At 43.3% G+C, this 19,092-nt stretch overlaps 1 protein-coding gene across 2 annotated transcripts in view; it reads left to right on the top strand.

Annotated features, from left to right (window-relative positions):
- The window catches only part of SH2D4A (SH2 domain containing 4A), a 661,947-nt gene that overhangs the window by 609,040 nt on the left and 33,815 nt on the right, over positions 1-19,092 (top strand). The window lies entirely within an intron of this gene.

Here is a 19,092-nt window from a genome sequence, read left to right as displayed (position 1 = left end):
AAAATGACGTGGTTTTGCAAGGGGGGTCACCTGGGTTTTTGGCCCGGTGCTCGGCGGCCACCTAGGGGAACCTATCAAACCCACACATTTCTGAAAACTAGACACCCGGGGGATTCCAGGAAGGTATGGCTTGCGTGGATCCCCCAACGTTTCCTTACCCAGAATGCCCTGCAAACCTCAAATTTAGCTAAAAAATGCACCTTTTTCACACATTTTTGTGTGAGAAAGTTGTGGCATCACCGGGCTGACACAAATTTCCTACCACCCAGCGTTCCCCCGGGTCTCCTGATAAAAACGGTGCCTCACTCGTGTGGGAGGCCTAAGGACCCGCCACGGGCAAGGGCCCAAAACGTAGTGAGGCGCACTACGTTTTGGACCCTTGCCTGTCGCGGGTACTCTGGCCTCCCACACGAGTGAGGCACCGTTTTTTTTCAGGAGACCCGGGGGAACGCTGGATGGTAGGAAATTTGTGTCAGCCCGGTGATGCCACAACTTTCCCACACAAAAATGTGTGAAAAAGGTGATTTTTTCAGCTAAATTTGAGGTTTGCAGGGCATTCTGGGTAAGGAAACGTTGTGGGATCCACGCAAACCATACCTTCCTGGAATCCCCCGGGTGTCTAGTTTTCAGAAATGTGTGGGTTTGGTAGGTTCCTCTAGGTGGCCGCCGAGCACCGGGCCAAAAACCCAGGTGACCCCCCTTGCAAAACCAGGTCGTTTTGAGGTAGGCAATTTTCATGTCGTCTCAATACGTTTTGGGCCCTTGCCTGTCGCGGGTACTTGTGCCTCCCACACGAGTGAAGCACCGTTTCTATCGGGAGACCCGGGGGAACGCTGGGTGGTAGATAATTTGTGTCAGCCCGGTGATGCCACAACTTTCCCACCCAAAAATGTGTGAAACAGGTGATTTTTTCAGCTAAATTTGAGGTTTGCAGGGCATTCTGGGTAAGGAAACGTTGGGGGATCCACGCAAGCCATACCTCCCTGGAATCCCCCGGGTGTCTAGTTTTCAGAAATGTGTGGGTTTGGTAGGTTGCCCTAGGTGGCCGCCGAGCACCGGGCCAAAAACTCAGGTGACCCCCCCTTGCAAAACAAGGTCGTTTTGAGGTAGGCAATTTTCATGTCGCCTCAATACGTTTGGGCCCTTGCCTGTCGCGGGTACTTGGGCCTCCCACACGAGTGAGGCACCGTTTTTATCGGGAGACACGGGGAACGCTGGGTGGTAGGAAATTTGTGTCAGCCCGGTGATGCCACAACTTTCCCACACAAAAATGTGTGAAAAAGGTGATTTTTTTCAGCTAAATTTGAGGTTTGCAGGACATTCTGGGCAAGGAAACGTTGGGTGATCCATGCAAGCCATATCTCCCTGGAATCCCCCGGGTGTCTAGTTTTCAGAAATGTGTGGGTTTGGTAGGTTCCCCTAGGTGGCCGCCGAGCACCGGGCCAAAAACCCAGGTGACTCCCCTTGCAAAACCAGGTCGTTTTGAGGTAGGCAATTTTCATGTCGCCTCAATACGTCTTGGGCCCTTGCCTGTCGCGGGTACTTGTGCCTCCCACACGAGTGAGGCACCGTTTTTATCGGGAGACCCAGGGGAACGCTGGGTGGTAGGAAATTTGAATCAGCCCGGTGATGCCACAACTTTCCCACACAAAAATGTGTGAAAAAGGTGTTTTTTTCAGCTAAATATGAGGTTTGCAGGGCATTTTGGGTAAGGAAACTTTGGGGGATCCACGCAAGCCATATCTCCCTGGAATCCCCGGGTGTCTAGTTTTCAGAAATGTGTGGGTTTGGTAGGTTTCCCTAGGTGCCGGCAGAGCTAGGGTTCAAAAACTACAGCTAGGCACTTTGCCAAAAAAGGTTAATTTTTCACTGCGAAATTGAGGTGTGTCCACGATGTGTTTTGCGCCGTTTCCTGTCGCGGGCACTAGGCCGACCCACACAAGTGAGGTTCCATTTTTATCGGAAGACTTTGGGGAACACGGGGTGGGTGGAAATTTGTGGATCCACGCAGATTCCAGAACTTTCCACCACAGAAATATGGGGAAAATGTGGTTTTTGGGGCAATTTTTTAGGTTTGCAAGGGATTCTGGGTAGCAGAACCTGGTGGGAGGCAGTCAAGTCACCCCATCCTGGATTCCCCTGGGTGTCTAGTTTTCAAAAATGTATAGGTTTGATAGGTTTCCCTAGGTGCCGGCAGAGCTATGGTTAAAAAATTACAGCTAGGCACTTTGCCAAAAAAGGGTCATTTTTCACAGCTAAATTGAGGTGTGTCCACGTTGAGTTTTGCACCGTTTCCTGCCGCGGGCACTAGGCCGACCCACACAAGTGAGGTACCATTTTTCTCGGAAGACTTTGGGGAACGCGGGGTGGGTGGAAATTTGTGGATCCACGCAGATTCCAGAACTTTCCACCAGACAAACGTGGTGAAAATGCTTTTTTTTGGCAATTTTTTAGGTTTACAAGGGATTCTGGGTAACAGAACCTAGTGGGAGGCAGTCAAGTCACCCCATCCTGGATTCCCCTGGGTGTCTAGTTTTAAAAAATGTATAGGTTTGCTAGGTTTCCCTAGGTGCCGGCAGAGCTATGGTTCAAAAACTACAGCTAGGCACTTTGCTAAAAAAGGGTAATTTTGCATTGTGAAAATGTGGTGTGTTCACGTTGGGTTTTGAACCATTTCCTGTCGAGGGCACTATGCCTACCCCTACAAGTGAGGTACCATTTTTATCGGGAGACTTAGGGTAATTCAGATTTGTAAAGGAATTGTTATTACCTATTGACTTTCGATGCATTTCTGCCTTCCAAATGAAAGACATTGTGTAAAAAAGAAGTCATTCTAAAAAATGACTGATAATTCTCATGCTAGTATGAGTATCCCAATTTCGGAAATGTGCAAATATCTACTGTTTCTAAACTCTATATTTTGTTCCCATTTCAGAAATACATAGATGTCTTTCATACCAATTTTTCCATGTACACATTTTTACAGAATAATTACTATATACCCGGTACATAATAAAAAAAACATTGCAAGTTGCTGCTCAGTTTTTGGCTCTGGGTTCGTCGGGTTCTTGGTGAACCTACAAGTCCTATATATCCCCACAGCCAGTAATGTCCAGCGGATGTAACAGTATATTGCTTTCAAAGAGCTGTCAAAATTAGAAGAAGTTACAGGTGAAATCGTTGACACAAAAGGCGCTTTTTTTCAACAAATTTTCAATTTATCCTATATTTAACTGTTAGTTTCTATAAAGAAACCTTGATGGATCTACACAAATTACCCCTTGCTAAATTCAGAATGTTGTCTATTTCTCTAGAATGTATAGCTTTCCAGGATCCATTATTGCTTTTGTACCCATTTCTACCATTAACTGGTAGGAGGTTGAAAGCACAGAAAATAGCAAAATAGGCTATGTCCCAGAAAAATGCCAAAACTGTGTAAAAAATTTTGGGTTTCTGACAAAAGTCTGGTATCCCCTAAAAGCTGGGAAAATGTTGATTTCAGCCCCACAAACCCTTTTTTGATAACATTTGCAGGGAAAAACCCAGATGCTTTCATTTGCAGCCCGTTTTTCCCATTTTCCCCCCAAAAAACTAAACTTTGCTGTATTTTGGCTCATTTCTGTGACCCCTCCAGGGGTATCCACAAACCCTGAGTACCTTCAGAATCCCCATGATGTTGGATGAAAAGGACGCAAATTTGGCGTGGATACCTTATGTGGTCAAAAATTTACAGAGGCCTCAGCGCGCACTACCCCAAATAGCCAAAAAAGGGTGTGGCACAGGAGGGGGAAAAGGCCTGGCAGCGAAGGGGTTAAAAATATATATTTGTATTGGTTTTCAACACAAAGTGAAATCATAAACAAGAAATAAGAATTTGCATCAGGCATAATACAGACATGACATATAGTTGTCTTGAGGTTATATCATTTATGTCAATGCTTCAGGATACAGTGGACGAGGCGATGTAGGTTGTCTCCTTTGTTTAAGTGGCAGTTTCAGCTCCCCACTTACACCTATGTCTCCTCTGTTGGCCCTTACAGGGACCACACCTTCTCCCACTTTCTGGGGCAAACCCTGCTTTGATAAATTGTGTTTTCTGCGAGCATGCACTAGTCGATGTCATTCCTGCAGTCCTGTAAGACTGGAGATTCTGCCGCCCCTCGCTTTCGCGCTATGTTCCGCTTAGCTAACCCAAGGCCTAGGGTCAACAACAACCTGTTATATCGGGGTGGCGGGTCATCACCCCATATGTTTAACTATGCAGCATTTGACTGTTTCAGGCATGGAGCATCCCCTTACCGCTCTCATTGTTTTTCTAATGGATACCCGGTATGTTTGTGTCCTGGGAAGCCTCATGCCACATGTATGAAGGTCCCCATCTCACCAGAGCCCCTCAGGCAGGTTACTGTTGGGCATCTGCCCATAGTGTGAAGGGTCGTACGGGACTAGCATGAACGGGGGAGTATGCAACGTTGAACTAATCAAAACCCGGGTTTGATGGCAATAGCTCTGAGTGCCCCCAGGGCCACCTTCCACTCTCCCTCTTCAAATTACCCCACTTATGCTTCCCATTTATATTTGGGTCTGGAGGGTATCAGGGGTGTTGTTTATCCGTTTTTTATTCATCAGTGAGATGGCCTTCCTACAAAGCCATTCTGTCAGTATACGATCCTCCAATGGAGAGGATTCTTCGATTGCCATGCCTTTGGGTGTGTGTAGCTAGAGCGTTTTTTAACTAGATATATGTGTAACTTTTTGACTGTGCCAGTTAATATTGGTCTGTCATCTCTTACAGTGTTAGCGGTGCATCTCCTTTCCATACATCCCCCAAGCGTATTTTGCAGAAGAACTGAAGGACTTCCAACCTGATTTGAATGATATCTTGTCTTGTGGTAGGAACGAAGGGAAGGTCTTTGCTAAGTAGTCTTGTCTCATCTTAGTCCAGTTCTCTCCTTGAGAGGTTGTAGATCGAGATTAGTTCTGGTACCGTCAGCTGTATGTCTGTTGTCTGGTTGTTATCTTCCCTGTGTGTTGGTTCTGGTTGAACCATCTCCTGTCTCTGTTTCTTCCCCAGGCCATTCCTCGGCCTCTGACTAAAAAAGAGGAGGATCCTGGTTAGTTTGGGGCAGTGCTTGTCGGTAATTCTCGAGATGTCAGAATATGATGAGGTGTAGGAGAAGGAAATTAATGTCCTCCTAATGCTTCCTTGGAATTGGGTCAACGCGTGCGTGTTATCTGGTTGTTTGTAGAAGTCTTTGTCTTGGTAGGGATATACTTTTCCCAGTGCAAAGTTGGTGACGGCCTTCTGTAGTTTTGCTCTTTTGAAGCCTTCCCTATTTTTCTTGAAGGATGCTATTTCTTTCTCTATTTCGTTCAGGAGTGTTCTTGAGTCTTCAATCACTGAGTCAATTAATGGGGCGGCCTCAAACTCCTTAATTAATACCAGCTCCTTTTTGCTGAGTCTCTCCACTGTGTTTATGGATTGAAACATCCAGTCTCTTGAGCATTTGATGCCTATATGGCTGAAGTCTCCAATATATTTGGGGCCTTCAACAAAGATGACAGGGATGTTCTTGACTTGTAGGTCTAGAGTGGTTGTTCCTGTTCTCCAATGCTCTAGTGGAACCTTGCCATGCAATGCAGTTCGCATTTGTTTATCTTAAGTCTGGAGATTTTTTTGACATCAGACTGCTGTGCTATGCTCTGTCGCTGGTGCCAATGTTTAAAGTAGATGGTCGTCTTAACAGTTCTTCTATACCTTCTTCTCCAAAACTTAAGGTTTTGGGCTCTGACATACTCTAGTGTGGGATTCATCATGGACTTTATGGATTTTCTTGGGTATGTTGAGGAGATGTGAGGGGAACTGGGTAGGGACACTTAGTGTTACTTCCCGTGGTCAAAGCTGGAGAAACAGGATAAATACTTTCCCAAACAGTAGAGGACTTCCTCATGGGTTAGCACCCACACTAATAGTGTCTTTCTTGATAGGGATTGATCCTCTTGAGGCAATATGGGGCGGGATCTGTAAATTGTCTGTATACAAAATAGTACCCCCGTACCATGGATTTATATGACCAATGTATACGCTACATGATTATTCTGCGCATCTTTTGCCAACTTTCCTTTTGTTTATTTCCTTATGATATTCTTCCTGAGTTACCTCACACAGCTTGTATTGTCTTATGAATACACTCTGTGTACTGACTAAAAAGATCCACTACAAGGAGTCTCTTTCTTGTAAAATATAATTTTTTTTGTGTGTATTTGTCACATTTTTGCCAGTATGTCTTGAGGTACATGCATGTCATGCGATTATCAAAGGTATAAAAGTGTGAGGTGACACAGGAAGGATATCATAAGTAAATAACCAACTAAATTTGGCAATAGAAGCGTGGAATAATCATGTAGCCTATACATTGATCACATAAATCCATGGAACAGGGGGTATTATTTTGTATACAGGCAATTTACCGATCCAGCCCCCTACTGCCTCAACAGGATCTCTCCACATCACAATACACACTACTAGGCCTGCAGCACTCATTGTGCCACCCACTAAAGTAGCATTTTAAAAACATGTCTTGGGCCTGCCACTGCAGCCTGTAGTGCAGTTTTGAACTGCCATTTTGATCTAGCAAAATAAACCCTTTGCCAGGCTTAAACGTCCCTTTTTATACTTATAATTCACCACTGAGGTAGGCCCTAAAGTATTATAGGAAAGGGTGCATTGTATTTAAAATGTAGGGTATGTGTGTATTGGGAGCAGATAGAGATATGCTGTTTACACTTAAATTAATCATAATTTATAATCGTCTTTAATAGTGAAATTCGATTTTAAGAGAATGTTTGTATTTTCTTATCACAGCCATTTGTGCCTTCTGCCAGTGTCCTAGGTGACATGACTGTGAATGGCTCTGCTGCTGGAGGTTTGTGTATTGTTTCCAGAGAATAGCACAAAAGGGGCTTAGGTGTGGACAGGATGGGCTATTCTGGCAGGATGACTGGAGAGGGGCTTTACTCAGTCCCACTTACACTTAAAAGGACTTTTCCTCCTGTTCACACAATGGGACCTGACACCAGGCTTGCCCTACCTTTTGCTACTTCTAGGCTGTTTGGCGCCTTGACCGGGGAAGGGGGAAGAAAATTCCAGAACCAGATGTGGGGGTAGGGCAAGGAGTCCTCACACACAAAGCCTGACACCAGGTGGAAATATCGGACCTTTAGAGCCACTTATCAGAACACTCCTGGACCTGTGAAAATTACAGAAGAAGGTCTGCCATTCTCCAGCCAGATGATTGCCCTGCTGCTTGAAGGACTGCCTTACTGTCTGAGAAGGAAGAATGGGCCTGCTTGCCTTCATCCCATACTAATCAGAGTGACTCAAAGGATCTGTTAGCTGACCTTCTGTGTCAGCTACACGGACACATCAAGCTTCAGAGGCCTTCCTGCAACTGCCCAGCTGACCTCCTGCAACTTGACCTGCCTGGATCTGCAAATGAAGCTGTCTGAGTCCTGCTGTCCTCAGCTGGACTTAGTTCCTGATACCCAAGAGGTGCCCCCCAGTTTTTGGACCCTTGGTGGGCCTTCTACTCCTCCTAAAGAAAAGGTGAAAATCTGAAAGTTTGGGCTTATCGCAATCACACACGGGCCCGTTGCCACAGATTGTGCTACCCGCAACAACATCCAATGTGACGCCCTGGTGAAATCTGCTCTTCACATTTATAGCCAACTCCAGAGACGACCGGCAATGTGAGACCCACACTTCAAGCTACAGCACGAAGCTCCAGCAATTACCATCTGCGTTGCCCAACCAGCTCTTCGCACTATAGTAATGATGACCGTCCGCAACACATGGCCTCCTTTTCGCGTTACAGCGATGACTGTTCAGCCTACTCCTCGCGACCTCCTCCAACACGAACAGAACTCTTCGCACCGGACTCAGAAGGTAGCTTTTCAGTGGGACTAACCTGGTCCCTGATACTGGCACACGCTTCATCGGTGTTGGCCTGTTCTTTCCCCTGGTCTAGCAGACGCAAATGACTCGAGTGCTGGGCATGTTACATTGTATGCTGGCGGTCTGAGGGGATGGCATGAGGTGAGAAATTTGGCTCCTTGTGGATGTGACTCTTATTTCAGTACATGACGCTATGCACTTTATATTTTTCTGTAGATTGTATGCTTATTTGAGGGCCAAATTAATTGTTTCCCTTTTAAAAAGTTTAACTTTTGCCAAAGCTAGACCTGCTTTACTCTTTTTAAAATTGCTAATCACAGAGAGCATCTGTTTTTCTGTTGCTGGCTTCCTAAAAGAGGCTGCCCAGGTGAGATTATCAATTACATTTAATTTGAGTTTTTGGATTCATCATTTGCATGATTTTATATTTGACGTGATTTTAACTATATGTCTTAATCATGATTTTGAGTTTATTTTAATGAATTGCATTGTTGGATTTGATGTATATTTATTGTTCCTGTATGGTTTATGTCTTATAAACTGACTAAAAGGATTTATTTGATGAGGATGGCTCCGAGGGACACTTTTTTCTTTTTTTAGATGCTTTTTTTACCAAAAATGTCAAATTACATTTTTGCGGTTTTACTGTTTGGATTTTTGTCGTTCTGGTATCATTTTATTTATTAACAATTTCAAACTTTTTCTAAATTGGTCTGGGATTTTTCTTGTGCTGTGTTTTCACTTTATTGCAGTTTGTGTGCTGCATAAATAATTTACACATTGCCTCTAAGAGCCTGACTGCTCTGTGCCAAGCTACCAGAGGGTTAAACACAGGTTAATTTAGTGTCTTTTTGCAGTTCACCCTGACAAGGATTGTGGTTGTTGCCTGAGTGGGGTTTCCACCCTCCCAACCAATAATCCAATTCCTCAAAACGGTGTTGTGATGTTCCCCAAGCATTCTTCCACCCTCCTTTCCCTCACTGTCAGTGGCAGGCCTTTTTATATCGTAAGAAGCTATTAATGTTACTGGCCGCCAGATCTCTCAACATAGGCTAGAGTTAAGAGATCCACGTATCGCAGACTGAGTCTGAGTCTCTAAATTGGGACTGGGTTGGAAAAATAGTGATCAGTAGCAGACAATGAAAAGAGGTAAGCCTCAACTAAGGCTTATGCTCATCTTTAAAGAAGTGTGGGATACTATCCTCTTTCATAAATCGTCATCATACACCGTCCTGAAGACCTGTACCTAAGGAGGTATGCTTTTACCAAAATACACTCCCTGAACAACTTGCTCATGATGGTCTCTACATATGCTCCTAACTCCACTATGGTCTCTTACCTAACTGTAATCCATAGGGTACATAAGGAACTCAAAACCATAAGGACAGTCATTGGAGCGACTGGAACACAGGGGCGGCCGGCGCGGCTCTGGGTTGGGGGTGGACGCTGGGGGTGCGAGGAATGCTTGCGGGCTTCTTCAGGTCGGAACAGGAAGCAGGCAGCCACAATCACAATGCTCCAATGGAGCGTGGTGATTGTTCTGAGCGCCGTGATATGGCGCTCTGCCAGGGGCTGTAGAGGTGGGCATGTCTCCATGCAGGCTGTAATGCAGCCGGCATGGAGAACAGGGGAGTGCGTATGACTGTTTTGGGCAGCCCGAGAGAGCGAACCAAATAGTCATTGCGCACAGGAGTGTCTACCACTCCTCCCCTGCAGCTCCGCTCCGCCCTCTCACGCACTGCTGCAGCAGGAGGAAAAAATAGAAGGATAATTACATTCTGTTATTATCATTTTATTTTTTCCTTTCTTTGCTGCTCCTGGCAGTGGGGTGACTCTCCAGCTGCCACTCCTGGAACATGCGTTTTGAACCAGTTTTGGACAGGGACAGTCCCCTTGATAGGCACAGTGTTAGGGATAGGACAGTTCTTCATGACATCACGACTGACCAGGGTCTTAATGACCGCTGGAGACTGTTATATCTGAGAGAAAAGGATTACTCCTTTCTATAATGTGTTTAGGGCACATGCTCCCAAATAGATTGTTTCCTTGCCACACTCTCAGTCCTGCTGCCCTTGTTAGACTTTTTGCTATTGACTGGATGGCTGTCAGACCACTTGCTGATTCGCTGTGCTGTAGACCTTCGTCATGTTCTTCCAGTGTCTGGTGATGGAAGATGACCATTTCAAGGTATATAATCCCAGAGGACAATGCCTCCTTATGATCTCACTTGAGTGAAAATCTGGATACCAGTAAGACCACTGTGTCCTCCTCACTAACTGTTTGGGCAGTGGGTAAGGTGACACAACTTGGGCTCAAGATGAGAGACTCAGCCTCATATAAGACTGAGTTTAAATATGCACTGGCAGCTCGATGCCCTATTCATGAGCAATGCAGAATATGCCTTAACTTGGCAATCATGGAGCTATTACGAACAGGGAAATAATATGAGCAGGCAAAGACATGCACAGGTTGCCACAACTGGTATTTATGACAAAACAGAGTCGTAGTGATACATGATTGACTTTTCATAATGGTTTGAATTTTTTTTAATGCTCTCTGTAAATGCCCTACGCTGAAAGAGGATGACTTTGCGATCTTTCCTTCCCCACAATTTCAGATGATGGAGTCCCTTTTTGAATTGAGAAATATATATTAGAGGAAATCGAATCTGCAATCGCTCTAAAGCAAAACACCTGGAGACAATGGCTTCCCTTGTGAATTTTATAAGATCAACTATCTCCCCTCTTATGTGGCATCTTCAAAGAGACAGAGGAAACAGATCAGCTCTGACCAGAGTTTAACAGAACCCTAATTATTCCATAGTCTAAACCAGATAGAAACATCTTTGAGTGTTCAGACTTCTGGCCAGGATCTTTAATCACCAAAGACATACAAATCTTGTCAAAGATTATGACAAATTGCCTTCGAAAGGTCATCATTAGCTTTGTCTATGACCTCTGTGCTGCATTTGTGCTGTGCAGAGCATCCATACATCACCTTCAACAACTGTTGGATGTAAGCTAGTAATTGAGGGATGAGCCAGAGCTTGTGACCGCCATCGTTTTAAATGTCAAAAAAGGCATTTAACTTGGTCGAATGAGGATTCCTGTTCTGAATAATGAAGGAAGCTGGTATTGGTCCTGACTTCCTAGCCGAGGGCAAAAACCTTAAGAAGGAAGCACTTCCCTCCTTTTTGCAGCCTTATCTCCAGCTCTCTTTAAATCTGCAGATATACAAAGCAGGGCTACACGCCCTCCCCACAGTTTTTTTCTTCTTTTACTAGAATCCTTAGTGGATGTAATCAGGAAGTCGAACTCTGCTGTGGCTGTTGACACATTCACTGGTCATGTTAAGGTCACTCTGTATATGAATGGCATTCTTTTTGGACTAAAACAAACAAACCTGTCGAATTTCAATCGTATCTCCCTTATAAACTCGTTTTCTGCATTTTCGGGTTAGAGAATGATTTCACTTGCTGGTCTGCACTGCAGCTATCTCTCTTGGGTAGTGTGTAAATCATAAAGATGGTGGTAGCCCCAAATACAGATACATGCTAGGAATGCTAAAGTTGCAGGTCCTCATCTCGGCATTAAAAATGATCATTAATAGAAAAAAGGATTTAATATGGGCTGGCAAGAAACTCTGCCTCAAACCATCCATTAGGTACCCTTAACTCACCACTACTGCTTGGCATATCACCTCTCACAGCAGCTGCTTCTGACGCCTACTTGTAATGACTCAACGTGTCCCGGTTATTGATTGGCATTGAAAGGCAGCACCTAAGCAGCTTACCAAGGCTCATTTGTGTTTATTGTGGGCAACATACTTGTGACAAGGTTAGATCGCCAACGGTTGAGTGACTGTTGTCTGCATGGACGCAAGCACACAAACAACTTAGCATTCATGGTTGTATAAACAAAAGGGCTTTCCTATGCTACAGTGCACGTCTGTTGATTGGGGTGGCGTACCTTCAAATGGCAGAGGTGGGTCGCTTGTGGTGTTCCCATACTGAATGACATGAACTGCAATCACACTCTCAAAACCTCTGATGACCTGCGCACTTAATTCAAAGTAGCTTGCTCCCAATGTTGGAAGTGTCAACTTGTGCATTGTCTGACCGGCCAGAATAGCCCTGGCTCATACTGTCCTATTCTGGGTGGGTTCAACAGTGTTGTGTCTGGGCTCTATGGGTTTCTGATCCAGGCAGTGTACTGAGATGAGGTGTTCACAGAAATTAGGGCCCACTAGCAAATCATTCCGGACCTAAAATACTAACATGATGACTAGTCGTCATTGTTAAACACTCATGGCAAAGAACTGAAGGAAGCACGACTCAAGTAGGCTTATTTTAGAATACTCCATAACTGGTTTCAAGCCATTTTTTTTTTTTTATTTAGTCCTCATAAGCCTCTTTATTGGGAAGACAAAACCAACGTTCTTCCTCTTTTGCACATTTCAATGGGTACCTAACGCCTCTGCCCTTTTATGGCTTTTGCAATAGGCAATACGGGAATGTATGTGTAGAAGTACAAGAGAAGAAAAGGAGGAAACGTATCAATTTATCCACTCTCCTTCTTTCTCACTCTCCGCCAAGCAGAAACCAAAACACATATATCATAAACCCGAATGCTTAGCGAGGCTAGTAGGCATAATCATAGGACCATTAAAAGATTATCTATTATTATTTAAATTATTACACCATTCAGTAAAAGGGAGCCAAAAATCTACATCTCTAGTGCTCTTTCCATCTAAAGTGACTATATAATTGACAGAATGTAGCAAGTTATCTATGTTTGGGGAGAGAGGGGACACCCATAGTTTACAGATTTCTCTTCGTGCAAGCAATGCAATGTAAAAAATAAGTCTCGCCTGATCTTTAGTAGGTTTTACTTCAGACTCCACTTGTCCAAATATAACAAATAAAACGCTTACCTTAACTTGCAACTTAAGCATTAGGGATAACATCTCAGTCACTTCATTCCAATAAGTTTGCAACTCTACACAATCTAAAAACATGTGGACGTCATCTGCCATCGTTTTACCACATTTTGGACAAGGAACTTCTCCTCTTCTCCCAAACTTCGACAACTTCAAAGGTGACCAATATGCTCTATGGATGGAAAAGAGATGGTTTCTTCTCAGGTGCGCGGGCTTAACTGATTTAAATAGCATAGCCATAGATATTTGCCAGTACTTCTCCAGCGATGATTCCGGCAAGTATTTTCCCCACAACTCCATTGGAAGTGTAAAATCTCCATCTTCAGCTTCCACCAATAACCAATAGATCATCGACACCTCTTTTTTTCGATGCAGTTGTAGCTTGAGTTGAAACTCTAACTCATTCTGTTCCCCTATTTTTGTTCGTGAATCAGCGAACCAGCTCTGAATTTGCATATATTTAAATCTGGAGAGACTATAATTTGTAATCTGACTACAGCTCTCCCAAGAAATAAGTCTCCCATCCGTTATTAGCTGGTCCCATTGTCTAAAACCTCCTTGTAATAGGGGTTTAGCCAAGCTATCTTTTGTCCACTCTGGAGAGCCGGGACTATCCCAGATAGGGGCTAAAAGACTGTGGTAGGGAATTTTCAAAGTTCTTCTCACGTTATACCAAGTCTCTGCAAACCCTTTCAAGATCTTCAACCTGATCTTTTTAAAGAACTTGGGGTCGGCATATTTAAAAATGAAACCTTCCCTACCACCCGGGACTAAGTTCGCTATAGTACACCATAAGCCTCCTGCAATTGTGGGGTTTGGTGAGTTAAAAAGATGCTTGCCATTCTTCAAAAGAAAAGCCCATGAATAGAAGAGGAGATCTGGTAACGCAATTCCTCCTTTTTTCAGCCTCCTTCGTAGCTTCTTCCAAGCTATTCTTGGTCCTTTACTTGCCCAAATAAAAGAACCCAAGTCACCTTGTAAATTCTTCAGCCAAAGCGTTTTAAAAGGTAAAGGTATTGCATCAAAGAGAAAAGTAAGCTTTGGAAGAATTACCATTTTAATCAGATTACATCTTCCGAAAATTGTTAATTGGAGGTGGGACCAAGATTTTAAAAGTTTAGCAATTTCCTTCCGAACTTTATCAAAATTAATCTTTGCTATCTCATCAATGTCATGTGGTATCATTACTCCCAAATATCTTATCTCGTTCTTCCCAGGTGTCTCCTCTATATTCCAGGTCATAATTTCGGACTTATCTTCATTAATCTCATAACCTGAGGCCATTCCAAAGTCCGTTGTTAAGGCTATAAGACGCGGACAGGTTTCCCTTATATTTGAAGAGAGGATCACTACATCATCGGCATAAAGCCCCAGTTTTTTCTCCCAACCAGCAAATCTAAAAGGCTGAAGTTCTGGATCTTCTCTGATCTTCCTTGCCAGAGGCTCTATATATAAGTTGAAGAGCAAGGGCGATAGAGGGCACCCCTGCCTCGTTCCTCTTGATATCTTTACTGGTTGAGACAAGGAGCCATTAATTAGAATACGAGCCTGAGGAGCTTGATAAAAACCAGCTAGAGCATTATTAAAATGTATACCTAAGTTCAGGGATGTAGTCACTTCCTTCAGATATATCCAGTTTACCCTATCAAAAGCCTTGGTAGCATCTAAGGCCACCAAGGCTAAAGGCAAATTATAGGTAGATGCTAGGTCGATCGTGGCAATCAGTGAAAAGGTCAAGTCTTTCAAGAATCTCCCCCGAGTAAAACCTTTTTGGTCATCATGAATTAAATCCACCATCAGCCCGTTTAACCTATCCGCCAGAATCTTCGTGTAGATCTTATAGTCACTGTTCAGTAAGGAAATGGGACGGTATGAGTCACATTTTTTTGAGCATTTCCCGGGTTTCAATATCAAGGCTATCGTGGCTTCCTTCCAGGAGGCTGGCATGACCTTATGTTCCATGTACAATTCATTAAATATTTTAGTTAAGGTGGGAGCTAGGGTATCTGCCAAGATTTTATAAACCTCCTGTGGGATGCCGTCTGGCCCTGGGGCCTTCCCCTTCTTTAGATGCGCTATTATATTTCCCACTTCCTGGACTTTTATTTTATCATTAAGAAGGTCCGCTTTTTCCCCTGGCAAGGAATTGTCCGTACCTGATCTTACCCATTTACTGAGGGTATCTTTAGATGGCTTAAGATCCTCCTGATATACTCTATTGAAATGATTATGGAAAGCTTGCTTAATCCCTTCGTTATCCTCAACTAGCCTGCCTGTTTGTTCACAAATAATTCCCTCAACCCTATTTCTCAGTTGTTCTTTCTTTGCTTTCCAAGCTAGGAGTTTTCCACACCCTTCACTGTACTCAAAATGTGCCATTTGACTAACTTCCCATCTCTTTCTTACCCTGTCTTGTATTATCATGGACACATTAGCTTTCTGTTGTAGCAGCTCTTGAAGCATACTTGTCCTCATCTGCTCGTCTATGCCAGAGTTCCTTAATTCTTTTTCTAAAGAACGGATCTTTTCCTCCTGTGTTGTTACCTCTTTATAGTAGTTTCTCCTTTTCTCAGCCCCCAAAGCACCTAGCCTCCCCCTCAGGAACGCCTTATAAGCATCCCAAACAATACCGGGGGCCGCTGATCCCCAGTTGATCTCAAAAAACTCTTCTGTTTCATATTTAAGAGTTTGTATCACCTCCTCCTCCAGAAGAATTGTGCGGTCTAAGGTCCACCTAGACTGAACCGCAGCCTCCCTGAGCTCTAGTATGAGCATCACTGCCGAGTGGTCTGACAAATGGGCTCCTAAGTGCTCAACCTTCTGTACCTCATCTTTGATCTTATAGTCCACCAAAAAAAAATCTATTCTGGACTGGTGTCTATACTTTTTGTTGAAGAAAGTAAAGTCCTTTTTTTCACCCGCTTTCCATCTCCAAATATCGAGCAACCCTAGATGTTCCATAATTTGTTTAATTAATCTAAACATATTAGGGTTGGTCTGAGCTTTACTGCTTATAGACCTATCTAATGTTTTGTTCAACACTACGTTGAAATCGCCAGCCAGAATAATTGGATCAGATGAGTCTAGAAGCCTCTCCCAAAGATCTTGCAAGGGTATCACAGCATCATGGTTTGGCCCATAATATCCTGCTATTGTAAATAATCTAGTTAAGATCTTAACTCTAGCAACTACCCATCTGCCTGCCTTATCCGATGAAGAGGAGTCTAAACTAACTTGAGCCCCTTGTTTCAAAAGAATCACCACCCCTTTAGTCACTGCTGTTTGTGCAGTACATACAAACTGTGCCACCCATTTCACAGCGTTAAATATCTCCACTGCCTCTTTCTCGGTCAAGTGAGTTTCCTGAAGTACAATAATATGGGCTGGAGAATCTTTCAAATACTGATGTATTCTCATCCTCCTACTTCTTACCCGTAGGCCATTTACATTCCAGGATAGTATTTTTATATTGCCAGCTTTCTTACTACCCATCTTCTAGCGCAATCCAGTATCTAACTTGTATGAAAAACTTAAAAGAGGTTATAAAGGACTTATTTTTTTGAATTTTTTCCCCCTGCTTCCCACCCTGTGTGTTCCCCTCCCTTAGAGAACCCCCACCCCATATCCTCAATGACCAATAGGTCATCTGGATTTTCCCCCAGAGCGTGTATTACCAAAAAAAAGTATTTTTCCATGTCTTAAGAAGACCCTTAGGGTCCACCCCAGATTCATATAAAAGAGAATTTTTTCATCATTTCATCACCATTCTTTCCTTCACCGTTTTTTTCCTAATGACTTATGACTTATGTATGTATTTACTGGCCTCACAAAAAAAAAAAAAAATTGTTATTTTCTAGTTGCCTGAATATCCTTTAAAAACTCGTCTACTTTCTCAACAGAGTGGAAAATAAGCATTTTATTATTAATCATCACTTTTAAATAAGCAGGAAATCTTAACTGAACCACCGCTCCCAGACCTCTCAGTTGATCCATCCTTTTGCCTAATTCCCATTGCCTGTTTGAGGTAGCAGCTGAAACATCCGAACGAAATTCATATTTTCCTCCATCCACTTCTACTGATTTCAAACTTAGTGCTTTAGAAAGTATTTTCTCCTTTAGGGAGAATGTTAAAAAGTTGATCAAAATTTTCCTAGGTTTTGACCCATTTGTGTTTAGCCTAAACGGGTCTCTATGCACACGCTGGATATCTTTACTTATCTCATCTTCAGACTCGTCCAGCTGCAGTTCTTTCTTGATCAAGCGTACTACAAAGGTTTTTATATTCTCCCCTTCTCTGCCTTCAGGGACCTTTAGAAGTTTTATGTTATTCCTCCTCTGAAAGTTTTCCATCCTCTCAACCCTCTCCAGGTACTCTCCCTCAGAGGACTTTAACTTCGTAATCTCAGTTTTATTTAAACCCACTTGCTCCCTCATCTCCTTTACTTCCCCCTCCAACTGGGTCGTTCTGCAGCTGAGATCGTCTATCTTTTTTTCTAGGTTGTCGCAAGCTTGTCTTATCTCTTTCTGGTTCTCTTCTGATGTCTCAAACCTAGACCTCATCTCCACAGTGAGAGCCTTTAACAGTCCACTCAACGTCGTCTCCTCACATACTGTCCCTCCTGACGCTCCTAGGACTTCTAGGTCTTGGACCTGAACTTTGGAAGTTAACAGTTGCTGTGTCTTATTTTGGGGCACAAGGGGCTTCTGGGCGTTTATAATTGTTTCCTCCTTAACCGGAGACTCAGCAAGGATTTGGTATCTGTTAGGGGATATGTTTTCACTCCAATCGCTGACCTCTATAGACAAGTTATTACTTTCTGAAGTCTTCTTCTTGTTTTCTACTCCTTTATCTCCCCTCACTCCTTCCATCCTGCTCTCTGCTAGGAAAACTGTTTGAGGTATAGCTTTAAAGAAAGTTTTTAGGGAGGGAGCAACCCTTATATCCTGCCTAGATTTTCCCTTTTGAATAGTAGTCTTCCTTTCTTTTATTTTTGTCACCGTTTTATTTTTGCCCTTCTCTCCCTCCACCTTTTCGCCTCCTAGTATTGGTTTTGTTTCATCTCCCTTACCTCCTCTCTCTCTCTTAATCTTTCTTAAGAGATATCGTGGCTGTGGATGTGAGCACGGGGGCAGAAATGAAGGAGACTTTCCTTGGAGATCACTTAATGCAGGGCTAATATTACAGGAACTCCTACTCCCACTTCCACATAGTGCCTCTTGCAACTGACCTTTATGCGACTCAGCCGAGTTGCTGACGATTGTATCCAAAACCGCCTCTGTATTCCTTGCAGCAGCTCTCCCCGGCAGACCCTCCAGCCCACTGGCTCCGTGACCCCCCTTCCCCCGGAAGGAGATCCTAGCTGCCGCGCCTCTTCCCCTTCGGAGCTCCAGGGCCGCCCTCCTCCACGGCCGCTCCGCTACCTCCACTGCCCCCTCCACCCCGATGCCGAAATGCCGATCACAATACTCCAGGAGGTCCCCTGCCCACTGCTCCGCTGCTCCGCTGCTCCGTCGCCTCGCTACAACACGGTAAGTGTTTAAGAATTTGGGAGTGCAGGGACAAAACTATAACGTAAGCCCAGGGACTAGAGCGGAAAAATGAAGGTAGTTTAGGGTCTCCGCACTGCTCTACTTGCTATTTTTAGCTATTTTATTGTCAAATATTTTAATATCCTTTTTAATTTCAAATAAATTTAACAGTTGTTTAAAGTATATTATTGTAGAAATAATTTTCAATACATAATAAATAAATGTAAACATTTTACTTTAGGTGGGATTTTAAATGCATCCATAAAATGATGATTTTAATTTAATGTTTTTATGGTAATTAATTATTTATTTCAAAATTATTGCTTTGGCATTTTTTGCGTCCCATATCTAAAGAAATATATAAATTCATATTTGACATGAAAATTTATTTTAGCTGTTTTTTCAATGTTTAATGAATTTTTTTACTTTTCCCTACACTTTACCATAGGGACATCTCCCCCCTATCTGTGAAAAGTTACTAGTACTGACATTACACTGTAAATTAAGCTCCATCCCCTGATGGTTAGAGTGTGAGGACATGTAAGTCTAAACTTAGTAGAAAATGTACACAGGGCAATGGCGAACTAACAAAAGCAGTAGATTTACTACAAAGTGGAAGAGTATATTTAAATGTGTAGATTTTGCCACTTGTAAATTTATCTTTGTGAATA

Source organism: Triturus cristatus, chromosome 2_2 (assembly GCF_964204655.1).
Source record: "Triturus cristatus chromosome 2_2, aTriCri1.1, whole genome shotgun sequence".
Taxonomy (NCBI): domain Eukaryota; kingdom Metazoa; phylum Chordata; class Amphibia; order Caudata; family Salamandridae; genus Triturus; species Triturus cristatus.
Note: the sequence above shows the minus strand (reverse complement) of the source record. Positions and strands in the feature narration are given on the sequence as shown.